The sequence below is a fragment of the Hypomesus nipponensis genome, chromosome 20 (genome assembly GCF_054491055.1).
Source record: "Hypomesus nipponensis isolate SF chromosome 20, ASM5449105v1, whole genome shotgun sequence".
Lineage (NCBI taxonomy): Eukaryota > Metazoa > Chordata > Actinopteri > Osmeriformes > Osmeridae > Hypomesus > Hypomesus nipponensis.
The window spans coordinates 1,747,501-1,765,000 of NC_140380.1; the positions used below are offsets into that span (position 1 = coordinate 1,747,501).

The 17,500-nt window shown below is 47.1% G+C and overlaps 57 non-coding genes and 2 pseudogenes across 57 annotated transcripts in view; all 59 read left to right on the plus strand.

The window, feature by feature from the left end:
• Positions 1-43: 43 nt before the first annotated feature.
• Positions 44-162, plus strand: LOC146243909 (5S ribosomal RNA). Its single transcript, XR_014738040.1, has one exon. It is a non-coding gene; the product is annotated as a 5S ribosomal RNA (ribosomal RNA).
• Positions 163-340: 178 nt separating this feature from the next.
• Positions 341-459, plus strand: LOC146243910 (5S ribosomal RNA). The gene has a single exon (XR_014738677.1). It is a non-coding gene; the product is annotated as a 5S ribosomal RNA (ribosomal RNA).
• Positions 460-631: 172 nt separating this feature from the next.
• LOC146243911 (5S ribosomal RNA) lies at positions 632-750 on the plus strand. The gene has a single exon (XR_014738041.1). It is a non-coding gene; the product is annotated as a 5S ribosomal RNA (ribosomal RNA).
• A 172-nt stretch (positions 751-922) lies between these two features.
• Positions 923-1,041, plus strand: LOC146243912 (5S ribosomal RNA). The gene has a single exon (XR_014738689.1). It is a non-coding gene; the product is annotated as a 5S ribosomal RNA (ribosomal RNA).
• Positions 1,042-1,233: 192 nt separating this feature from the next.
• LOC146243913 (5S ribosomal RNA) lies at positions 1,234-1,352 on the plus strand. Its single transcript, XR_014738044.1, has one exon. It is a non-coding gene; the product is annotated as a 5S ribosomal RNA (ribosomal RNA).
• A 178-nt stretch (positions 1,353-1,530) lies between these two features.
• On the plus strand, positions 1,531-1,649 carry LOC146243914 (5S ribosomal RNA). Its single transcript, XR_014738701.1, has one exon. It is a non-coding gene; the product is annotated as a 5S ribosomal RNA (ribosomal RNA).
• Positions 1,650-1,827: 178 nt separating this feature from the next.
• On the plus strand, positions 1,828-1,946 carry LOC146243915 (5S ribosomal RNA). Its single transcript, XR_014739261.1, has one exon. It is a non-coding gene; the product is annotated as a 5S ribosomal RNA (ribosomal RNA).
• Positions 1,947-2,122: 176 nt separating this feature from the next.
• LOC146243916 (5S ribosomal RNA) lies at positions 2,123-2,241 on the plus strand. Its single transcript, XR_014739262.1, has one exon. It is a non-coding gene; the product is annotated as a 5S ribosomal RNA (ribosomal RNA).
• Positions 2,242-2,423: 182 nt separating this feature from the next.
• On the plus strand, positions 2,424-2,542 carry LOC146243917 (5S ribosomal RNA). Its single transcript, XR_014738045.1, has one exon. It is a non-coding gene; the product is annotated as a 5S ribosomal RNA (ribosomal RNA).
• Positions 2,543-2,720: 178 nt separating this feature from the next.
• Positions 2,721-2,839, plus strand: LOC146243918 (5S ribosomal RNA). Its single transcript, XR_014738046.1, has one exon. It is a non-coding gene; the product is annotated as a 5S ribosomal RNA (ribosomal RNA).
• Positions 2,840-3,025: 186 nt separating this feature from the next.
• Positions 3,026-3,144, plus strand: LOC146243919 (5S ribosomal RNA). Its single transcript, XR_014738047.1, has one exon. It is a non-coding gene; the product is annotated as a 5S ribosomal RNA (ribosomal RNA).
• A 178-nt stretch (positions 3,145-3,322) lies between these two features.
• LOC146243920 (5S ribosomal RNA) lies at positions 3,323-3,441 on the plus strand. The gene has a single exon (XR_014738048.1). It is a non-coding gene; the product is annotated as a 5S ribosomal RNA (ribosomal RNA).
• Positions 3,442-3,615: 174 nt separating this feature from the next.
• Positions 3,616-3,734, plus strand: LOC146243921 (5S ribosomal RNA). Its single transcript, XR_014738049.1, has one exon. It is a non-coding gene; the product is annotated as a 5S ribosomal RNA (ribosomal RNA).
• A 178-nt stretch (positions 3,735-3,912) lies between these two features.
• On the plus strand, positions 3,913-4,031 carry LOC146243922 (5S ribosomal RNA). The gene has a single exon (XR_014739734.1). It is a non-coding gene; the product is annotated as a 5S ribosomal RNA (ribosomal RNA).
• A 194-nt stretch (positions 4,032-4,225) lies between these two features.
• On the plus strand, positions 4,226-4,344 carry LOC146243923 (5S ribosomal RNA). Its single transcript, XR_014735148.1, has one exon. It is a non-coding gene; the product is annotated as a 5S ribosomal RNA (ribosomal RNA).
• Positions 4,345-4,522: 178 nt separating this feature from the next.
• LOC146243924 (5S ribosomal RNA) lies at positions 4,523-4,641 on the plus strand. The gene has a single exon (XR_014738050.1). It is a non-coding gene; the product is annotated as a 5S ribosomal RNA (ribosomal RNA).
• A 178-nt stretch (positions 4,642-4,819) lies between these two features.
• LOC146243925 (5S ribosomal RNA) lies at positions 4,820-4,938 on the plus strand. Its single transcript, XR_014738051.1, has one exon. It is a non-coding gene; the product is annotated as a 5S ribosomal RNA (ribosomal RNA).
• A 172-nt stretch (positions 4,939-5,110) lies between these two features.
• LOC146243926 (5S ribosomal RNA) lies at positions 5,111-5,229 on the plus strand. The gene has a single exon (XR_014740441.1). It is a non-coding gene; the product is annotated as a 5S ribosomal RNA (ribosomal RNA).
• A 178-nt stretch (positions 5,230-5,407) lies between these two features.
• Positions 5,408-5,526, plus strand: LOC146243927 (5S ribosomal RNA). The gene has a single exon (XR_014739735.1). It is a non-coding gene; the product is annotated as a 5S ribosomal RNA (ribosomal RNA).
• A 198-nt stretch (positions 5,527-5,724) lies between these two features.
• Positions 5,725-5,843, plus strand: LOC146243928 (5S ribosomal RNA). Its single transcript, XR_014735149.1, has one exon. It is a non-coding gene; the product is annotated as a 5S ribosomal RNA (ribosomal RNA).
• Positions 5,844-6,021: 178 nt separating this feature from the next.
• LOC146243929 (5S ribosomal RNA) lies at positions 6,022-6,140 on the plus strand. Its single transcript, XR_014738052.1, has one exon. It is a non-coding gene; the product is annotated as a 5S ribosomal RNA (ribosomal RNA).
• A 174-nt stretch (positions 6,141-6,314) lies between these two features.
• LOC146243930 (5S ribosomal RNA) lies at positions 6,315-6,433 on the plus strand. The gene has a single exon (XR_014738053.1). It is a non-coding gene; the product is annotated as a 5S ribosomal RNA (ribosomal RNA).
• Positions 6,434-6,611: 178 nt separating this feature from the next.
• LOC146243931 (5S ribosomal RNA) lies at positions 6,612-6,730 on the plus strand. The gene has a single exon (XR_014739736.1). It is a non-coding gene; the product is annotated as a 5S ribosomal RNA (ribosomal RNA).
• Positions 6,731-6,924: 194 nt separating this feature from the next.
• Positions 6,925-7,043, plus strand: LOC146243932 (5S ribosomal RNA). The gene has a single exon (XR_014735151.1). It is a non-coding gene; the product is annotated as a 5S ribosomal RNA (ribosomal RNA).
• A 178-nt stretch (positions 7,044-7,221) lies between these two features.
• On the plus strand, positions 7,222-7,340 carry LOC146243933 (5S ribosomal RNA). Its single transcript, XR_014738056.1, has one exon. It is a non-coding gene; the product is annotated as a 5S ribosomal RNA (ribosomal RNA).
• A 174-nt stretch (positions 7,341-7,514) lies between these two features.
• Positions 7,515-7,633, plus strand: LOC146243934 (5S ribosomal RNA). Its single transcript, XR_014738057.1, has one exon. It is a non-coding gene; the product is annotated as a 5S ribosomal RNA (ribosomal RNA).
• A 180-nt stretch (positions 7,634-7,813) lies between these two features.
• On the plus strand, positions 7,814-7,932 carry LOC146243935 (5S ribosomal RNA). Its single transcript, XR_014738058.1, has one exon. It is a non-coding gene; the product is annotated as a 5S ribosomal RNA (ribosomal RNA).
• A 172-nt stretch (positions 7,933-8,104) lies between these two features.
• On the plus strand, positions 8,105-8,223 carry LOC146243936 (5S ribosomal RNA). The gene has a single exon (XR_014738715.1). It is a non-coding gene; the product is annotated as a 5S ribosomal RNA (ribosomal RNA).
• A 186-nt stretch (positions 8,224-8,409) lies between these two features.
• Positions 8,410-8,528, plus strand: LOC146243937 (5S ribosomal RNA). The gene has a single exon (XR_014738059.1). It is a non-coding gene; the product is annotated as a 5S ribosomal RNA (ribosomal RNA).
• A 174-nt stretch (positions 8,529-8,702) lies between these two features.
• LOC146243938 (5S ribosomal RNA) lies at positions 8,703-8,821 on the plus strand. Its single transcript, XR_014738060.1, has one exon. It is a non-coding gene; the product is annotated as a 5S ribosomal RNA (ribosomal RNA).
• Positions 8,822-8,999: 178 nt separating this feature from the next.
• LOC146243939 (5S ribosomal RNA) lies at positions 9,000-9,118 on the plus strand. Its single transcript, XR_014738061.1, has one exon. It is a non-coding gene; the product is annotated as a 5S ribosomal RNA (ribosomal RNA).
• A 182-nt stretch (positions 9,119-9,300) lies between these two features.
• Positions 9,301-9,419, plus strand: LOC146243940 (5S ribosomal RNA). Its single transcript, XR_014739263.1, has one exon. It is a non-coding gene; the product is annotated as a 5S ribosomal RNA (ribosomal RNA).
• A 172-nt stretch (positions 9,420-9,591) lies between these two features.
• Positions 9,592-9,710, plus strand: LOC146243941 (5S ribosomal RNA). Its single transcript, XR_014739266.1, has one exon. It is a non-coding gene; the product is annotated as a 5S ribosomal RNA (ribosomal RNA).
• A 182-nt stretch (positions 9,711-9,892) lies between these two features.
• On the plus strand, positions 9,893-10,011 carry LOC146243942 (5S ribosomal RNA). Its single transcript, XR_014738062.1, has one exon. It is a non-coding gene; the product is annotated as a 5S ribosomal RNA (ribosomal RNA).
• A 174-nt stretch (positions 10,012-10,185) lies between these two features.
• LOC146243943 (5S ribosomal RNA) lies at positions 10,186-10,304 on the plus strand. The gene has a single exon (XR_014738063.1). It is a non-coding gene; the product is annotated as a 5S ribosomal RNA (ribosomal RNA).
• A 178-nt stretch (positions 10,305-10,482) lies between these two features.
• On the plus strand, positions 10,483-10,601 carry LOC146243944 (5S ribosomal RNA). The gene has a single exon (XR_014738064.1). It is a non-coding gene; the product is annotated as a 5S ribosomal RNA (ribosomal RNA).
• A 182-nt stretch (positions 10,602-10,783) lies between these two features.
• Positions 10,784-10,902, plus strand: LOC146243945 (5S ribosomal RNA). Its single transcript, XR_014739267.1, has one exon. It is a non-coding gene; the product is annotated as a 5S ribosomal RNA (ribosomal RNA).
• Positions 10,903-11,078: 176 nt separating this feature from the next.
• On the plus strand, positions 11,079-11,197 carry LOC146243946 (5S ribosomal RNA). The gene has a single exon (XR_014739268.1). It is a non-coding gene; the product is annotated as a 5S ribosomal RNA (ribosomal RNA).
• A 186-nt stretch (positions 11,198-11,383) lies between these two features.
• Positions 11,384-11,502, plus strand: LOC146243947 (5S ribosomal RNA). The gene has a single exon (XR_014734775.1). It is a non-coding gene; the product is annotated as a 5S ribosomal RNA (ribosomal RNA).
• A 176-nt stretch (positions 11,503-11,678) lies between these two features.
• LOC146243948 (5S ribosomal RNA) lies at positions 11,679-11,797 on the plus strand. The gene has a single exon (XR_014740058.1). It is a non-coding gene; the product is annotated as a 5S ribosomal RNA (ribosomal RNA).
• Positions 11,798-11,983: 186 nt separating this feature from the next.
• LOC146243949 (5S ribosomal RNA) lies at positions 11,984-12,102 on the plus strand. Its single transcript, XR_014739269.1, has one exon. It is a non-coding gene; the product is annotated as a 5S ribosomal RNA (ribosomal RNA).
• Positions 12,103-12,278: 176 nt separating this feature from the next.
• On the plus strand, positions 12,279-12,397 carry LOC146243950 (5S ribosomal RNA). Its single transcript, XR_014739270.1, has one exon. It is a non-coding gene; the product is annotated as a 5S ribosomal RNA (ribosomal RNA).
• Positions 12,398-12,579: 182 nt separating this feature from the next.
• On the plus strand, positions 12,580-12,698 carry LOC146243951 (5S ribosomal RNA). Its single transcript, XR_014738066.1, has one exon. It is a non-coding gene; the product is annotated as a 5S ribosomal RNA (ribosomal RNA).
• Positions 12,699-12,872: 174 nt separating this feature from the next.
• Positions 12,873-12,991, plus strand: LOC146243952 (5S ribosomal RNA). Its single transcript, XR_014738068.1, has one exon. It is a non-coding gene; the product is annotated as a 5S ribosomal RNA (ribosomal RNA).
• Positions 12,992-13,169: 178 nt separating this feature from the next.
• Positions 13,170-13,288, plus strand: LOC146243953 (5S ribosomal RNA). The gene has a single exon (XR_014738686.1). It is a non-coding gene; the product is annotated as a 5S ribosomal RNA (ribosomal RNA).
• A 182-nt stretch (positions 13,289-13,470) lies between these two features.
• Positions 13,471-13,589, plus strand: LOC146243954 (5S ribosomal RNA). Its single transcript, XR_014739271.1, has one exon. It is a non-coding gene; the product is annotated as a 5S ribosomal RNA (ribosomal RNA).
• Positions 13,590-13,765: 176 nt separating this feature from the next.
• LOC146243955 (5S ribosomal RNA) lies at positions 13,766-13,884 on the plus strand. Its single transcript, XR_014739272.1, has one exon. It is a non-coding gene; the product is annotated as a 5S ribosomal RNA (ribosomal RNA).
• Positions 13,885-14,076: 192 nt separating this feature from the next.
• LOC146243956 (5S ribosomal RNA) lies at positions 14,077-14,195 on the plus strand. The gene has a single exon (XR_014734776.1). It is a non-coding gene; the product is annotated as a 5S ribosomal RNA (ribosomal RNA).
• Positions 14,196-14,369: 174 nt separating this feature from the next.
• LOC146243957 (5S ribosomal RNA) lies at positions 14,370-14,488 on the plus strand. Its single transcript, XR_014739438.1, has one exon. It is a non-coding gene; the product is annotated as a 5S ribosomal RNA (ribosomal RNA).
• A 174-nt stretch (positions 14,489-14,662) lies between these two features.
• On the plus strand, positions 14,663-14,781 carry LOC146243958 (5S ribosomal RNA). The gene has a single exon (XR_014738069.1). It is a non-coding gene; the product is annotated as a 5S ribosomal RNA (ribosomal RNA).
• Positions 14,782-14,955: 174 nt separating this feature from the next.
• Positions 14,956-15,074, plus strand: LOC146243959 (5S ribosomal RNA; annotated as a pseudogene).
• Positions 15,075-15,264: 190 nt separating this feature from the next.
• Positions 15,265-15,383, plus strand: LOC146243960 (5S ribosomal RNA). Its single transcript, XR_014738070.1, has one exon. It is a non-coding gene; the product is annotated as a 5S ribosomal RNA (ribosomal RNA).
• A 236-nt stretch (positions 15,384-15,619) lies between these two features.
• Positions 15,620-15,738, plus strand: LOC146243961 (5S ribosomal RNA). Its single transcript, XR_014738071.1, has one exon. It is a non-coding gene; the product is annotated as a 5S ribosomal RNA (ribosomal RNA).
• A 176-nt stretch (positions 15,739-15,914) lies between these two features.
• LOC146243962 (5S ribosomal RNA) lies at positions 15,915-16,033 on the plus strand. Its single transcript, XR_014738072.1, has one exon. It is a non-coding gene; the product is annotated as a 5S ribosomal RNA (ribosomal RNA).
• Positions 16,034-16,197: 164 nt separating this feature from the next.
• LOC146243963 (5S ribosomal RNA) lies at positions 16,198-16,316 on the plus strand. Its single transcript, XR_014738727.1, has one exon. It is a non-coding gene; the product is annotated as a 5S ribosomal RNA (ribosomal RNA).
• A 182-nt stretch (positions 16,317-16,498) lies between these two features.
• LOC146243964 (5S ribosomal RNA) lies at positions 16,499-16,617 on the plus strand. Its single transcript, XR_014738073.1, has one exon. It is a non-coding gene; the product is annotated as a 5S ribosomal RNA (ribosomal RNA).
• A 196-nt stretch (positions 16,618-16,813) lies between these two features.
• Positions 16,814-16,932, plus strand: LOC146243965 (5S ribosomal RNA; annotated as a pseudogene).
• A 178-nt stretch (positions 16,933-17,110) lies between these two features.
• Positions 17,111-17,229, plus strand: LOC146243966 (5S ribosomal RNA). Its single transcript, XR_014738074.1, has one exon. It is a non-coding gene; the product is annotated as a 5S ribosomal RNA (ribosomal RNA).
• Positions 17,230-17,401: 172 nt separating this feature from the next.
• The window catches only part of LOC146243967 (5S ribosomal RNA), a 119-nt gene continuing 20 nt past the window's right edge, over positions 17,402-17,500 (plus strand). Inside the window, exon 1 of the ribosomal RNA XR_014738075.1 lies at positions 17,402-17,500. This exon is cut by the window's right edge and continues 20 nt beyond it. This is a non-coding gene — a ribosomal RNA (5S ribosomal RNA).

Consider the following 17,500-nt stretch of genomic DNA (forward strand, 5'->3'; position numbering starts at 1 on the left):
TAAATCTGTATATGGATAAGTAGCCTATGGTTGTCAACTTATTTCGTACGGCCATACCAGCCTGGCAACGCCCGATCTCGTCTGATCTCGGAAGCTAAGCAGGGTCGGGCCTGGTTAGTACTTGGATGGGAGACCGCCTGGGAATACCAGGTGCTGTATGCTCTTTTGCTCATTCACTTAGAAACTGACATCTTGCAATATGCACAAGTAGTCCTTCATGAAAGGGGCTGGAAGCTGTTTTCATTTTGACACGAGAGAGAGAGAGAGAGAGAGAGACTACCTTGCATTGTCAATTGCTAAATCTGTATATGGATAAGTAGCCTATGGTTGTCAACTTATTTCGTACGGCCATACCAGCCTGGCAACGCCCGATCTCGTCTGATCTCGGAAGCTAAGCAGGGTTGGGCCTGGTTAGTACTTGGATGGGAGACCGCCTGGGAATACCAGGTGCTGTATGCTCTTTTGCTCATTCACTTAGAAACTGACATCTTGCAATATGCACAAGTAGTCCTTCATGAAAGGGGCTGGAAGCTGTTTTCATTTTGACACGAGAGAGAGAGAGAGAGACCACCTTGCATTGTCAATTGCTAAATCTGTATATGGATAAGTAGCCTATGGTTGTCAACTTATTTCGTACGGCCATACCAGCCTGGCAACGCCCGATCTCGTCTGATCTCGGAAGCTAAGCAGGGTCGGGCCTGGTTAGTACTTGGATGGGAGACCGCCTGGGAATACCAGGTGCTGTATGCTCTTTTGCTCATTCACTTAGAAACTGAAATCTTGCAATATGCACAAGTAGTCCTTCATGAAAGGGGCTGGAAGCTGTTTTCATTTTGACACGAGAGAGAGAGAGAGAGACCACCTTGCATTGTCAATTGCTAAATCTGTATATGGATAAGTAGCCTATGGTTGTCAACTTATTTCGTACGGCCATACCAGCCTGGCAACGCCCGATCTCGTCTGATCTCGGAAGCTAAGCAGGGTTGGGCCTGGTTAGTACTTGGATGGGAGACCGCCTGGGAATACCAGGTGCTGTATGCTCTTTTGCTCATTCACTTAGAAACTGACATCTTGCAATATGCACAAGTAGTCCTTCATGAAAGGGGCTGGAAGCTGTTTTCATTTTGACACGAGAGAGAGAGAGAGAGAGAGAGAGAGAGAGAGAGAGACTACCTTGCATTGTCAATTGCTAAATCTGTATATGGATAAGTAGCCTATGGTTGTCAACTTATTTCGTACGGCCATACCAGCCTGGCAACGCCCGATCTCGTCTGATCTCGGAAGCTAAGCAGGGTCGGGCCTGGTTAGTACTTGGATGGGAGACCGCCTGGGAATACCAGGTGCTGTATGCTCTTTTGCTCATTCACTTAGAAACTGACATCTTGCAATATGCACAAGTAGTCCTTCATGAAAGGGGCTGGAAGCTGTTTTCATTTTGACACGAGAGAGAGAGAGAGAGAGAGAGACTACCTTGCATTGTCAATTGCTAAATCTGTATATGGATAAGTAGCCTATGGTTGTCAACTTATTTCGTACGGCCATACCAGCCTGGCAACGCCCGATCTCGTCTGATCTCGGAAGCTAAGCAGGGTTGGGCCTGGTTAGTACTTGGATGGGAGACCGCCTGGGAATACCAGGTGCTGTATGCTCTTTTGCTCATTCACTTAGAAACTGACATCTTGCAATATGCACAAGTAGTCCTTCATGAAAGGTGCTGGAAGCTGTTTTCATTTTGACACGAGAGAGAGAGAGAGAGAGAGAGACCACCTTGCATTGTCAATTGCTAAATCTGTATATGGATAAGTAGCCTATGGTTGTCAACTTATTTCGTACGGCCATACCAGCCTGGCAACGCCCGATCACGTCTGATCTCGGAAGCTAAGCAGGGTCGGGCCTGGTTAGTACTTGGATGGGAGACCGCCTGGGAATACCAGGTGCTGTATGCTCTTTTGCTCATTCACTTAGAAACTGACATCTTGCAATATGCACAAGTAGTCCTTCATAAAAGGGGCTGGAAGCTGTTTTCATTTTGACACGAGAGAGAGAGAGAGAGAGAGACCACCTTGCATTGTCAATTGCTAAATCTGTATATGGATAAGTAGCCTATGGTTGTCAACTTATTTCGTACGGCCATACCAGCCTGGCAACGCCCGATCACGTCTGATCTCGGAAGCTAAGCAGGGTCGGGCCTGGTTAGTACTTGGATGGGAGACCGCCTGGGAATACCAGGTGCTGTATGCTCTTTTGCTCATTCACTTAGAAACTGACATCTTGCAATATGCACAAGTAGTCCTTCATGAAAGGGGCTGGAAGCTGTTTTCATTTTGACACGAGAGAGAGAGAGAGAGAGAGAGAGAGACTACCTTGCATTGTCAATTGCTAAATCTGTATATGGATAAGTAGCCTATGGTTGTCAACTTATTTCGTACGGCCATACCAGCCTGGCAACGCCCGATCTCGTCTGATCTCGGAAGCTAAGCAGGGTCGGGCCTGGTTAGTACTTGGATGGGAGACCGCCTGGGAATACCAGGTGCTGTATGCTCTTTTGCTCATTCACTTAGAAACTGAAATCTTGCAATATGCACAAGTAGTCCTTCATGAAAGGGGCTGGAAGCTGTTTTCATTTTGACACGAGAGAGAGAGAGAGAGAGAGAGACCACCTTGCATTGTCAATTGCTAAATCTGTATATGGATAAGTAGCCTATGGTTGTCAACTTATTTCGTACGGCCATACCAGCCTGGCAACGCCCGATCTCGTCTGATCTCGGAAGCTAAGCAGGGTCGGGCCTGGTTAGTACTTGGATGGGAGACCGCCTGGGAATACCAGGTGCTGTATGCTCTTTTGCTCATTCACTTAGAAACTGACATCTTGCAATATGCACAAGTAGTCCTTCATGAAAGGGGCTGGAAGCTGTTTTCATTTTGACACGAGAGAGAGAGAGAGAGAGAGAGAGAGAGAGACTACCTTGCATTGTCAATTGCTAAATCTGTATATGGATAAGTAGCCTATGGTTGTCAACTTATTTCGTACGGCCATACCAGCCTGGCAACGCCCGATCTCGTCTGATCTCGGAAGCTAAGCAGGGTCGGGCCTGGTTAGTACTTGGATGGGAGACCGCCTGGGAATACCAGGTGCTGTATGCTCTTTTGCTCATTCACTTAGAAACTGAAATCTTGCAATATGCACAAGTAGTCCTTCATGAAAGGGGCTGGAAGCTGTTTTCATTTTGACACGAGAGAGAGAGAGAGAGAGAGAGACCACCTTGCATTGTCAATTGCTAAATCTGTATATGGATAAGTAGCCTATGGTTGTCAACTTATTTCGTACGGCCATACCAGCCTGGCAACGCCCGATCTCGTCTGATCTCGGAAGCTAAGCAGGGTCGGGCCTGGTTAGTACTTGGATGGGAGACCGCCTGGGAATACCAGGTGCTGTATGCTCTTTTGCTCATTCACTTAGAAACTGACATCTTGCAATATGCACAAGTAGTCCTTCATGAAAGGGGCTGGAAGCTGTTTTCATTTTGACACGAGAGATAGAGAGAGAGAGACTACCTTGCATTGTCAATTGCTAAATCTGTATATGGATAAGTAGCCTATGGTTGTCAACTTATTTCGTACGGCCATACCAGCCTGGCAACGCCCGATCTCGTCTGATCTCGGAAGCTAAGCAGGGTCGGGCCTGGTTAGTACTTGGATGGGAGACCGCCTGGGAATACCAGGTGCTGTATGCTCTTTTGCTCATTCACTTAGAAACTGACATCTAGCAATATGCACAAGTAGTCCTTCATGAAAGGGGCTGGAAGCTGTTTTCATTTTGACACGAGAGAGAGAGAGAGAGAGAGAGACTACCTTGCATTGTCAATTGCTAAATCTGTATATGGATAAGTAGCCTATGGTTGTCAACTTATTTTGTACGGCCATACCAGCCTGGCAACGCCCGATCTCGTCTGATCTCGGAAGCTAAGCAGGGTCGGGCCTGGTTAGTACTTGGATGGGAGACCGCCTGGGAATACCAGGTGCTGTATGCTCTTTTGCTCATTCACTTAGAAACTGACATCTTGCAATATGCACAAGTAGTCCTTCATGAAAGGGGCTGGAAGCTGTTTTCATTTTGACACGAGAGAGAGAGAGAGAGAGAGAGAGAGAGAGAGAGAGAGACTACCTTGCATTGTCAATTGCTAAATCTGTATATGGATAAGTAGCCTATGGTTGTCAACTTATTTCGTACGGCCATACCAGCCTGGCAACGCCCGATCTAGTCTGATCTCGGAAGCTAAGCAGGGTCGGGCCTGGTTAGTACTTGGATGGGAGACCGCCTGGGAATACCAGGTGCTGTATGCTCTTTTGCTCATTCACTTAGAAACTGACATCTTGCAATATGCACAAGTAGTCCTTCATGAAAGGGGCTGGAAGCTGTTTTCATTTTGACACGAGAGAGAGAGAGAGAGAGAGAGACCACCTTGCATTGTCAATTGCTAAATCTGTATATGGATAAGTAGCCTATGGTTGTCAACTTATTTCGTACGGCCATACCAGCCTGGCAACGCCCGATCTCGTCTGATCTCGGAAGCTAAGCAGGGTCGGGCCTGGTTAGTACTTGGATGGGAGACCGCCTGGGAATACCAGGTGCTGTATGCTCTTTTGCTCATTCACTTAGAAACTGACATCTTGCAATATGCACAAGTAGTCCTTCATGAAAGGGGCTGGAAGCTGTTTTCATTTTGACACGAGAGAGAGAGAGAGAGAGAGAGACTACCTTGCATTGTCAATTGCTAAATCTGTATATGGATAAGTAGCCTATGGTTGTCAACTTATTTCGTACGGCCATACCAGCCTGGCAACGCCCGATCTCGTCTGATCTCGGAAGCTAAGCAGGGTCGGGCCTGGTTAGTACTTGGATGGGAGACCGCCTGGGAATACCAGGTGCTGTATGCTCTTTTGCTCATTCACTTAGAAACTGACATCTTGCAATATGCACAAGTAGTCCTTCATGAAAGGGGCTGGAAGCTGTTTTCATTTTGACACGAGAGAGAGAGAGAGAGACCACCTTGCATTGTCAATTGCTAAATCTGTATATGGATAAGTAGCCTATGGTTGTCAACTTATTTCGTATGGCCATACCAGCCTGGCAACGCCCGATCACGTCTGACCTCGGAAGCTAAGCAGGGTCGGGCCTGGTTAGTACTTGGATGGGAGACCGCCTGGGAATACCAGGTGCTGTATGCTCTTTTGCTCATTCACTTAGAAACTGACATCTAGCAATATGCACAAGTAGTCCTTCATGAAAGGGGCTGGAAGCTGTTTTCATTTTGACACGAGAGAGAGAGAGAGAGAGAGAGACTACCTTGCATTGTCAATTGCTAAATCTGTATATGGATAAGTAGCCTATGGTTGTCAACTTATTTTGTACGGCCATACCAGCCTGGCAACGCCCGATCTCGTCTGATCTCGGAAGCTAAGCAGGGTCGGGCCTGGTTAGTACTTGGATGGGAGACCGCCTGGGAATACCAGGTGCTGTATGCTCTTTTGCTCATTCACTTAGAAACTGACATCTTGCAATATGCACAAGTAGTCCTTCATGAAAGGGGCTGGAAGCTGTTTTCATTTTGACACGAGAGAGAGAGAGAGAGAGAGAGAGAGAGAGAGAGAGAGAGAGACTACCTTGCATTGTCAATTGCTAAATCTGTATATGGATAAGTAGCCTATGGTTGTCAACTTATTTCGTACGGCCATACCAGCCTGGCAACGCCCGATCTAGTCTGATCTCGGAAGCTAAGCAGGGTCGGGCCTGGTTAGTACTTGGATGGGAGACCGCCTGGGAATACCAGGTGCTGTATGCTCTTTTGCTCATTCACTTAGAAACTGAAATCTTGCAATATGCACAAGTAGTCCTTCATGAAAGGGGCTGGAAGCTGTTTTCATTTTGACACGAGAGAGAGAGAGAGAGAGAGAGACCACCTTGCATTGTCAATTGCTAAATCTGTATATGGATAAGTAGCCTATGGTTGTCAACTTATTTCGTACGGCCATACCAGCCTGGCAACGCCCGATCTCGTCTGATCTCGGAAGCTAAGCAGGGTCGGGCCTGGTTAGTACTTGGATGGGAGACCGCCTGGGAATACCAGGTGCTGTATGCTCTTTTGCTCATTCACTTAGAAACTGACATCTTGCAATATGCACAAGTAGTCCTTCATGAAAGGGGCTGGAAGCTGTTTTCATTTTGACACGAGAGATAGAGAGAGAGAGACTACCTTGCATTGTCAATTGCTAAATCTGTATATGGATAAGTAGCCTATGGTTGTCAACTTATTTCGTACGGCCATACCAGCCTGGCAACGCCCGATCTCGTCTGATCTCGGAAGCTAAGCAGGGTCGGGCCTGGTTAGTACTTGGATGGGAGACCGCCTGGGAATACCAGGTGCTGTATGCTCTTTTGCTCATTCACTTAGAAACTGACATCTAGCAATATGCACAAGTAGTCCTTCATGAAAGGGGCTGGAAGCTGTTTTCATTTTGACACGAGAGAGAGAGAGAGAGAGAGAGACTACCTTGCATTGTCAATTGCTAAATCTGTATATGGATAAGTAGCCTATGGTTGTCAACTTATTTTGTACGGCCATACCAGCCTGGCAACGCCCGATCTCGTCTGATCTCGGAAGCTAAGCAGGGTCGGGCCTGGTTAGTACTTGGATGGGAGACCGCCTGGGAATACCAGGTGCTGTATGCTCTTTTGCTCATTCACTTAGAAACTGACATCTTGCAATATGCACAAGTAGTCCTTCATGAAAGGGGCTGGAAGCTGTTTTCATTTTGACACGAGAGAGAGAGAGAGAGAGAGAGAGAGAGAGAGAGAGAGACTACCTTGCATTGTCAATTGCTAAATCTGTATATGGATAAGTAGCCTATGGTTGTCAACTTATTTCGTACGGCCATACCAGCCTGGCAACGCCCGATCTAGTCTGATCTCGGAAGCTAAGCAGGGTCGGGCCTGGTTAGTACTTGGATGGGAGACCGCCTGGGAATACCAGGTGCTGTATGCTCTTTTGCTCATTCACTTAGAAACTGAAATCTTGCAATATGCACAAGTAGTCCTTCATGAAAGGGGCTGGAAGCTGTTTTCATTTTGACACGAGAGAGAGAGAGAGAGAGAGAGACCACCTTGCATTGTCAATTGCTAAATCTGTATATGGATAAGTAGCCTATGGTTGTCAACTTATTTCGTACGGCCATACCAGCCTGGCAACGCCCGATCTCGTCTGATCTCGGAAGCTAAGCAGGGTCGGGCCTGGTTAGTACTTGGATGGGAGACCGCCTGGGAATACCAGGTGCTGTATGCTCTTTTGCTCATTCACTTAGAAACTGACATCTTGCAATATGCACAAGTAGTCCTTCATGAAAGGGGCTGGAAGCTGTTTTCATTTTGACACGAGATATAGAGAGAGAGAGACTACCTTGCATTGTCAATTGCTAAATCTGTATATGGATAAGTAGCCTATGGTTGTCAACTTATTTCGTACGGCCATACCAGCCTGGCAACGCCCGATCTCGTCTGATCTCGGAAGCTAAGCAGGGTCGGGCCTGGTTAGTACTTGGATGGGAGACCGCCTGGGAATACCAGGTGCTGTATGCTCTTTTGCTCATTCACTTAGAAACTGACATCTTGCAATATGCACAAGTAGTCCTTCATGAAAGGGGCTGGAAACTGTTTTCATTTTGACACGAGAGAGAGAGAGAGAGAGAGAGAGACCACCTTGCATTGTCAATTGCTAAATCTGTATATGGATAAGTAGCCTATGGTTGTCAACTTATTTCGTACGGCCATACCAGCCTGGCAACGCCCGATCTCGTCTGATCTCGGAAGCTAAGCAGGGTCGGGCCTGGTTAGTACTTGGATGGGAGACCGCCTGGGAATACCAGGTGCTGTATGCTCATTCACTTAGAAACTGAAATCTTGCAATATGCACAAGTAGTCCTTCATGAAAGGGGCTGGAAGCTGTTTTCATTTTGACACGAGAGGGAGAGAGAGAGAGAGAGAGACCACCTTGCATTGTCAATTGCTAAATCTGTATATGGATAAGTAGCCTATGGTTGTCAACTTATTTCGTACGGCCATACCAGCCTGGCAACGCCCGATCTCGTCTGATCTCGGAAGCTAAGCAGGGTTGGGCCTGGTTAGTACTTGGATGGGAGACCGCCTGGGAATACCAGGTGCTGTATGCTCTTTTGCTCATTCACTTAGAAACTGACATCTTGCAATATGCACAAGTAGTCCTTCATGAAAGGGGCTGGAAGCTGTTTTCATTTTGACACGAGAGAGAGAGAGAGAGAGAGAGAGAGAGAGACTACCTTGCATTGTCAATTGCTAAATCTGTATATGGATAAGTAGCCTATGGTTGTCAACTTATTTCGTACGGCCATACCAGCCTGGCAACGCCCGATCTCGTCTGATCTCGGAAGCTAAGCAGGGTCGGGCCTGGTTAGTACTTGGATGGGAGACCGCCTGGGAATACCAGGTGCTGTATGCTCTTTTGCTCATTCACTTAGAAACTGAAATCTTGCAATATGCACAAGTAGTCCTTCATGAAAGGGGCTGGAAGCTGTTTTCATTTTGACACGAGAGAGAGAGAGAGAGAGACCACCTTGCATTGTCAATTGCTAAATCTGTATATGGATAAGTAGCCTATGGTTGTCAACTTATTTCGTACGGCCATACCAGCCTGGCAACGCCCGATCTCGTCTGATCTCGGAAGCTAAGCAGGGTCGGGCCTGGTTAGTACTTGGATGGGAGACCGCCTGGGAATACCAGGTGCTGTATGCTCTTTTGCTCATTCACTTAGAAACTGACATCTTGCAATATGCACAAGTAGTCCTTCATGAAAGGGGCTGGAAGCTGTTTTCATTTTGACACGAGAGAGAGAGAGAGAGAGAGAGACTACCTTGCATTGTCAATTGCTAAATCTGTATATGGATAAGTAGCCTATGGTTGTCAACTTATTTCGTACGGCCATACCAGCCTGGCAACGCCCGATCTCGTCTGATCTCGGAAGCTAAGCAGGGTCGGGCCTGGTTAGTACTTGGATGGGAGACCGCCTGGGAATACCAGGTGCTGTATGCTCTTTTGCTCATTCACTTAGAAACTGACATCTTGCAATATGCACAAGTAGTCCTTCATGAAAGGGGCTGGAAGCTGTTTTCATTTTGACACGAGAGAGAGAGAGAGAGAGAGAGAGAGACCACCTTGCATTGTCAATTGCTAAATCTGTATATGGATAAGTAGCCTATGGTTGTCAACTTATTTCGTACGGCCATACCAGCCTGGCAACGCCCGATCACGTCTGATCTCGGAAGCTAAGCAGGGTCGGGCCTGGTTAGTACTTGGATGGGAGACCGCCTGGGAATACCAGGTGCTGTATGCTCTTTTGCTCATTCACTTAGAAACTGACATCTTGCAATATGCACAAGTAGTCCTTCATAAAAGGGGCTGGAAGCTGTTTTCATTTTGACACGAGAGAGAGAGAGAGAGACCACCTTGCATTGTCAATTGCTAAATCTGTATATGGATAAGTAGCCTATGGTTGTCAACTTATTTCGTACGGCCATACCAGCCTGGCAACGCCCGATCACGTCTGATCTCGGAAGCTAAGCAGGGTCGGGCCTGGTTAGTACTTGGATGGGAGACCGCCTGGGAATACCAGGTGCTGTATGCTCTTTTGCTCATTCACTTAGAAACTGACATCTTGCAATATGCACAAGTAGTCCTTCATGAAAGGGGCTGGAAGCTGTTTTCATTTTGACACGAGAGAGAGAGAGAGAGAGAGAGAGAGACTACCTTGCATTGTCAATTGCTAAATCTGTATATGGATAAGTAGCCTATGGTTGTCAACTTATTTCGTACGGCCATACCAGCCTGGCAACGCCCGATCTCGTCTGATCTCGGAAGCTAAGCAGGGTCGGGCCTGGTTAGTACTTGGATGGGAGACCGCCTGGGAATACCAGGTGCTGTATGCTCTTTTGCTCATTCACTTAGAAACTGAAATCTTGCAATATGCACAAGTAGTCCTTCATGAAAGGGGCTGGAAGCTGTTTTCATTTTGACACGAGAGAGAGAGAGAGAGAGACCACCTTGCATTGTCAATTGCTAAATCTGTATATGGATAAGTAGCCTATGGTTGTCAACTTATTTCGTACGGCCATACCAGCCTGGCAACGCCCGATCTCGTCTGATCTCGGAAGCTAAGCAGGGTCGGGCCTGGTTAGTACTTGGATGGGAGACCGCCTGGGAATACCAGGTGCTGTATGCTCTTTTGCTCATTCACTTAGAAACTGACATCTTGCAATATGCACAAGTAGTCCTTCATGAAAGGGGCTGGAAGCTGTTTTCATTTTGACACGAGAGAGAGAGAGAGAGAGAGAGACTACCTTGCATTGTCAATTGCTAAATCTGTATATGGATAAGTAGCCTATGGTTGTCAACTTATTTCGTACGGCCATACCAGCCTGGCAACGCCCGATCTCGTCTGATCTCGGAAGCTAAGCAGGGTCGGGCCTGGTTAGTACTTGGATGGGAGACCGCCTGGGAATACCAGGTGCTGTATGCTCTTTTGCTCATTCACTTAGAAACTGACATCTTGCAATATGCACAAGTAGTCCTTCATGAAAGGGGCTGGAAGCTGTTTTCATTTTGACACGAGAGAGAGAGAGAGAGAGAGAGAGAGACCACCTTGCATTGTCAATTGCTAAATCTGTATATGGATAAGTAGCCTATGGTTGTCAACTTATTTCGTACGGCCATACCAGCCTGGCAACGCCCGATCACGTCTGATCTCGGAAGCTAAGCAGGGTCGGGCCTGGTTAGTACTTGGATGGGAGACCGCCTGGGAATACCAGGTGCTGTATGCTCTTTTGCTCATTCACTTAGAAACTGACATCTTGCAATATGCACAAGTAGTCCTTCATAAAAGGGGCTGGAAGCTGTTTTCATTTTGACACGAGAGAGAGAGAGAGAGAGAGACCACCTTGCATTGTCAATTGCTAAATCTGTATATGGATAAGTAGCCTATGGTTGTCAACTTATTTCGTACGGCCATACCAGCCTGGCAACGCCCGATCACGTCTGATCTCGGAAGCTAAGCAGGGTCGGGCCTGGTTAGTACTTGGATGGGAGACCGCCTGGGAATACCAGGTGCTGTATGCTCTTTTGCTCATTCACTTAGAAACTGACATCTTGCAATATGCACAAGTAGTCCTTCATGAAAGGGGCTGGAAGCTGTTTTCATTTTGACACGAGAGAGAGAGAGAGAGAGAGAGAGAGAGAGACTACCTTGCATTGTCAATTGCTAAATCTGTATATGGATAAGTAGCCTATGGTTGTCAACTTATTTCGTACGGCCATACCAGCCTGGCAACGCCCGATCTTGTCTGATCTCGGAAGCTAAGCAGGGTCGGGCCTGGTTAGTACTTGGATGGGAGACCGCCTGGGAATACCAGGTGCTGTATGCTCTTTTGCTCATTCACTTAGAAACTGAAATCTTGCAATATGCACAAGTAGTCCTTCATGAGAGGGGCTGGAAGCTGTTTTCATTTTGACACGAGAGAGAAAGAGAGAGAGAGACCACCTTGCATTGTCAATTGCTAAATCTGTATATGGATAAGTAGCCTATGGTTGTCAACTTATTTCGTACGGCCATACCAGCCTGGCAACGCCTGATCTCGTCTGATCTCGGAAGCTAAGCAGGGTCGGGCCTGGTTAGTACTTGGATGGGAGACCGCCTGGGAATACCAGGTGCTGTATGCTCTTTTGCTCATTCACTTAGAAACTGACATCTTGCAATATGCACAAGTAGTCCTTCATGAAAGGGGCTGGAAGCTGTTTTCATTTTGACACGAGAGAGAGAGAGAGAGAGAGAGAGAGAGAGACCACCTTGCATTGTCAATTGCTAAATCTGTATATGGATAAGTAGCCTATGGTTGTCAACTTATTTCGTACGGCCATACCAGCCTGGCAACGCCCGATCACGTCTGATCTCGGAAGCTAAGCAGGGTCGGGCCTGGTTAGTACTTGGATGGGAGACCGCCTGGGAATACCAGGTGCTGTATGCTCTTTTGCTCATTCACTTAGAAACTGACATCTTGCAATATGCACAAGTAGTCCTTCATAAAAGGGGCTGGAAGCTGTTTTCATTTTGACACGAGAGAGAGAGAGAGAGAGAGACCACCTTGCATTGTCAATTGCTAAATCTGTATATGGATAAGTAGCCTATGGTTGTCAACTTATTTCGTACGGCCATACCAGCCTGGCAACGCCCGATCACGTCTGATCTCGGAAGCTAAGCAGGGTCGGGCCTGGTTAGTACTTGGATGGGAGACCGCCTGGGAATACCAGGTGCTGTATGCTCTTTTGCTCATTCACTTAGAAACTGACATCTTGCAATATGCACAAGTAGTCCTTCATGAAAGGGGCTGGAAGCTGTTTTCATTTTGACACGAGAGAGAGAGAGAGAGAGAGAGAGAGACTACCTTGCATTGTCAATTGCTAAATCTGTATATGGATAAGTAGCCTATGGTTGTCAACTTATTTCGTACGGCCATACCAGCCTGGCAACGCCCGATCTCGTCTGATCTCGGAAGCTAAGCAGGGTCGGGCCTGGTTAGTACTTGGATGGGAGACCGCCTGGGAATACCAGGTGCTGTATGCTCTTTTGCTCATTCACTTAGAAACTGAAATCTTGCAATATGCACAAGTAGTCCTTCATGAAAGGGGCTGGAAGCTGTTTTCATTTTGACACGAGAGAGAGAGAGAGAGAGACCACCTTGCATTGTCAATTGCTAAATCTGTATATGGATAAGTAGCCTATGGTTGTCAACTTATTTCGTACGGCCATACCAGCCTGGCAACGCCCGATCTCGTCTGATCTCGGAAGCTAAGCAGGGTCGGGCCTGGTTAGTACTTGGATGGGAGACCGCCTGGGAATACCAGGTGCTGTATGCTCTTTTGCTCATTCACTTAGAAACTGACATCTTGCAATATGCACAAGTAGTCCTTCATGAAAGGGGCTGGAAGCTGTTTTCATTTTGACACGAGAGAGAGAGAGAGAGAGAGAGACTACCTTGCATTGTCAATTGCTAAATCTGTATATGGATAAGTAGCCTATGGTTGTCAACTTATTTCGTACGGCCATACCAGCCTGGCAACGCCCGATCTCGTCTGATCTCGGAAGATAAGCAGGGTCGGGCCTGGTTAGTACTTGGATGGGAGACCGCCTGGGAATACCAGGTGCTGTATGCTCTTTTGCTCATTCACTTAGAAACTGACATCTTGCAATATGCACAAGTAGTCCTTCATGAAAGGGGCTGGAAGCTGTTTTCATTTTGACACGAGAGAGAGAGAGAGAGAGAGAGAGAGACCACCTTGCATTGTCAATTGCTAAATCTGTATATGGATAAGTAGCCTATGGTTGTCAACTTATTTCGTACGGCCATACCAGCCTGGCAACGCCCGATCACGTCTGATCTCGGAAGCTAAGCAGGGTCGGGCCTGGTTAGTACTTGGATGGGAGACCGCCTGGGAATACCAGGTGCTGTATGCTCTTTTGCTCATTCACTTAGAAACTGACATCTTGCAATATGCACAAGTAGTCCTTCATAAAAGGGGCTGGAAGCTGTTTTCATTTTGACACGAGAGAGAGAGAGAGAGAGAGACCACCTTGCATTGTCAATTGCTAAATCTGTATATGGATAAGTAGCCTATGGTTGTCAACTTATTTCGTACGGCCATACCAGCCTGGCAACGCCCGATCACGTCTGATCTCGGAAGCTAAGCAGGGTCGGGCCTGGTTAGTACTTGGATGGGAGACCGCCTGGGAATACCAGGTGCTGTATGCTCTTTTGCTCATTCACTTAGAAACTGACATCTTGCAATATGCACAAGTAGTCCTTCATGAAAGGGGCTGGAAGCTGTTTTCATTTTGACACGAGAGAGAGAGAGAGAGAGAGAGAGAGAGAGAGAGAGACTACCTTGCATTGTCAATTGCTAAATCTGTATATGGATAAGTAGCCTATGGTTGTCAACTTATTTCGTACGGCCATACCAGCCTGGCAACGCCCGATCTTGTCTGATCTCGGAAGCTAAGCAGGGTCGGGCCTGGTTAGTACTTGGATGGGAGACCGCCTGGGAATACCAGGTGCTGTATGCTCTTTTGCTCATTCACTTAGAAACTGACATCTTGCAATATGCACAAGTAGTCCTTCATGAAAGGGGCTGGAAGCTGTTTTCATTTTGACACGAGAGAGAGAGAGAGAGAGACTACCTTGCATTGTCAATTGCTAAATCTGTATATGGATAAGTAGCCTATGGTTGTCAACTTATTTCGTACGGCCATACCAGCCTGGCCACGCCCGATCTCGTCTGATCTCGGAAGCTAAGCAGGGTCGGGCCTGGTTAGTACTTGGATGGGAGACCGCCTGGGAATACCAGGTGCTGTATGCTCTTTTGCTCATTCACTTAGAAACTGACATCTTGCAATATGCACAAGTAGTCCTTCATGAAAGGGGCTGGAAGCTGTTTTCATTTTGACACGAGAGATAGAGAGAGAGAGACTACCTTGCATTGTCAATTGCTAAATCTGTATATGGATAAGTAGCCTATGGTTGTCAACTTATTTCGTACGGCCATACCAGCCTGGCAACGCCCGATCTCGTCTGATCTCGGAAGCTAAGCAGGGTCGGGCCTGGTTAGTACTTGGATGGGAGACCGCCTGGGAATACCAGGTGCTGTATGCTCTTTTGCTCATTCACTTAGAAACTGACATCTTGCAATATGCACAAGTAGTCCTTCATGAAAGGGGCTGGAAGCTGTTTTCATTTTGACACGAGAGATAGAGAGAGAGAGACTACCTTGCATTGTCAATTGCTAAATCTGTATATGGATAAGTAGCCTATGGTTGTCAACTTATTTCGTACGGCCATACCAGCCTGGCAACGCCCGATCTCGTCTGATCTCGGAAGCTAAGCAGTGTTGGGCCTGGTTAGTACTTGGATGGGAGACCGCCTAGGAATACCAGGTGCTGTATGCTCTTTTGCTCATTCACTTAGAAACTGACATCTTGCAATATGCACAAGTAGTCCTTCATGAAAGGGGCTGGAAACTGTTTTCATTTTGACACGAGAGAGAGAGAGAGAGAGAGAGAGAGAGAGAGAGACCACCTTGCATTGTCAATTGCTAAATCTGTATATGGATAAGTAGCCTATGGTTGTCAACTTATTTCGTACGGCCATACCAGCCTGGCAACGCCCGATCTCGTCTGATCTCGGAAGCTAAGCAGGGTCGGGCCTGGTTAGTACTTGGATGGGAGACCGCCTGGGAATACCAGGTGCTGTATGCTCATTCACTTAGAAACTGAAATCTTGCAATATGCACAAGTAGTCCTTCATGAAAGGGGCTGGAAGCTGTTTTCATTTTGACACGAGAGAGAGAGAGAGAGAGAGAGAGAGAGAGAGAGAGAGAGAGAGAGAGAGAGAGAGAGAGAGAGAGAGAGAGAGAGAGAGAGAGAGAGACTACCTTGCATTGTCAATTGCTAAATCTGTATATGGATAAGTAGCCTATGGTTGTCAACTTATTTCGTACGGCCATACCAGCCTGGCAACGCCCGATCTCGTCTGATCTCGGAAGCTAAGCAGGGTCGGGCCTGGTTAGTACTTGGATGGGAGACCGCCTGGGAATACCAGGTGCTGTATGCTCTTTTGCTCATTCACTTAGAAACTGAAATCTTGCAATATGCACAAGTAGTCCTTCATGAAAGGGGCTGGAAGCTGTTTTCATTTTGACACGAGAGAGAGAGAGAGAGAGAGACCACCTTGCATTGTCAATTGCTAAATCTGTATATGGATAAGTAGCCTATGGTTGTCAACTTATTTCGTACGGCCATACCAGCCTGGCAACGCCCGATCTCGTCTGATCTCGGAAGCTAAGCAGGGTCGGGCCTGGTTAGTACTTGGATGGGAGACCGCCTGGGAATACCAGGTGCTGTATGCTCATTCACTTAGAAACTGAAATCTTGCAATATGCACAAGTAGTCCTTCATGAAAGGGGCTGGAAGCTGTTTTCATTTTGACACGAGAGGGAGAGAGAGAGACCACCTTGCATTGTCAATTGCTAAATCTGTATATGGATAAGTAGCCTATGGTTGTCAACTTATTTCGTACGGCCATACCAGCCTGGCAACGCCCGATCTCGTCTGATCTCGGAAGCTAAGCAGGGTTGGGCCTGGTTAGTACTTGGATGGGAGACCGCCTGGGAATACCAGGTGCTGTATGCTCTTTTGCTCATTCACTTAGAAACTGAAATCTTGCAATATGCACAAGTAGTCCTTCATGAAAGGGGCTGGAAGCTGTTTTCATTTTGACACGAGAGAGAGAGAGAGAGAGAGAGAGAGACTACCTTGCATTGTCAATTGCTAAATCTGTATATGGATAAGTAGCCTATGGTTGTCAACTTATTTCGTACGGCCATACCAGCCTGGCAACGCCCGATCTCGTCTGATCTCGGAAGCTAAGCAGGGTCGGGCCTGGTTAGTACTTGGATGGGAGACCGCCTGGGAATACCAGGTGCTGTATGCTCTTTTGCTCATTCACTTAGAAACTGACATCTTGCAATATGCACAAGTAGTCCTTCATGAAAGGGGCTGGAAGCTGTTTTCATTTTGACACGAGAGAGAGAGAGAGAGAGAGAGAGAGAGAGAGAGAGAGAGACTACCTTGCATTGTCAATTGCTAAATCTGTATATGGATAAGTAGCCTATGGTTGTCAACTTATTTCGTACGTTCATACCAGCCTGGCAACGCCCGATCTCGTCTGATCTCGGAAGCTAAGCAGGGTCGGGCCTGGTTAGTACTTGGATGGGAGACCGCCTGGGAATACCAGGTGCTGTATGCTCTTTTGCTCATTCACTTAGAAACTGAAATCTTGCAATATGCACAAGTAGTCCTTCATGAAAGGGGCTGGAAGCTGTTTTCATTTTGACCCGAGAGAGAGAGAGAGAGAGAGAGACCACCTTGCATTGTCAATTGCTAAATCTGTATATGGATAAGTAGCCTATGGTTGTCAACTTATTTCGTACGGCCATACCAGCCTGGCAACGCCCGATCTCGTCTGATCTCGGAAGCTAAGCAGGGTCGGGCCTGGTTAGTACTTGGATGGGAGACCGCCTGGGAATACCAGGTGCTGTATGCTCTTTTGCTCATTCACTTAGAAACTGACATCTTGCAATATGCACAAGTAGTCCTTCATGAAAGGGGCTGGAAGCTGTTTTCATTTTGACACGAGAGAGAGAGAGAGAGACTACCTTGCATTGTCAATTGCTAAATCTGTATATGGATAAGTAGCCTATGGTTGTCAACTTATTTCGTACGGCCATACCAGCCTGGCAACGCCCGATCTCGTCTGATCTCGGAAGCTAAGCAGGGTCGGGCCTGGTTAGTACTTGGATGGGAGACCGCCTGGG